This window comes from Arachis duranensis, chromosome 2, assembly GCF_000817695.3.
Source record: "Arachis duranensis cultivar V14167 chromosome 2, aradu.V14167.gnm2.J7QH, whole genome shotgun sequence".
NCBI classification, from domain to species: domain Eukaryota; kingdom Viridiplantae; phylum Streptophyta; class Magnoliopsida; order Fabales; family Fabaceae; genus Arachis; species Arachis duranensis.
The window spans coordinates 33226806-33227849 of NC_029773.3; positions in this window are offsets into that span (position 1 = coordinate 33226806).

Sequence of the window (1044 nt, forward strand, 5' to 3'; positions counted from 1 at the left end):
AAACTTCATTTAGATTAATCATGTATACATTGTCAACACGGTGCCCAATTAGCACAATTTCATTTGTGTCTTGCCTTTTTATCAAACAACATTTTGAATCAAAGGTGACTAAGTTTCCTTTGTCACACAGTTGGCTAACACTAATGAGATTATGTTTGAGACCTTTGACAAGTATAGCATTATCTATGGAGGTAGAAGTATTTTTACCAACTTTTCCAACGCTGATTACTTTGCCGGTGTTGTTGTCTCCATAGATCACGTTTCCTCCATTTGTAGGCTCTGTTGCGGTGAACTTTGATTCATCGCCGGTCATGTGTTTGGAGCATCCACTATCAATATACCAATTTGTATCCTTAGCTCCAACACGTACCTACAAAATAATTAAAATTGGGATTTAGGTACCCAAGTGAATTTGGGTCCTTGATGGTTAGTATGAGCGTAATGCCCATATGGTGCCCATCTCATATCTTGACTACGAAGGTTTATATGTTTAATTCTAGTAAAGCATACGGGTGCTATATGACCTACTTTATTACAATAATGACATATGACATTTGGATTATGCATCCTATGCATGTTTCTAAATGGTTGCCTAGGTTGTTCCCTAAATGCAACATCTTTTGATCTATATACATTGTGATTATAATTTCTAAATGAAGCATGTTGAGGAGGATGTTTAAAGGCCTCATTCCTTTTAGGCAAGCTTACCTTTTGGGCTTGCGGTTGCCTAATAGGATTTTTAACATTTTTAAATTTTCCTTTTTCAAAACCCAAACCTTCCTTATTATGAACATGCTTTTGGTTTTTCAACATTTTATCTAAGTTCTTTGAAGATTCATTGAACTTAGCTAAAGTGTTCTTAAGATTTATAATTTCATTTTCATGCATTTTACAAGATTTGTATGGATCACTACTTGTGCTACACTTATCTTTCCAAGATTGATATTCTCGTTTTTCAACATCTCATTTTATTTTAAAAGATCCATATTCTTTTTCTTTAGGAGAGAATAATCTTGGGTAAGTTTTGTGTACACCTCAAGTAAG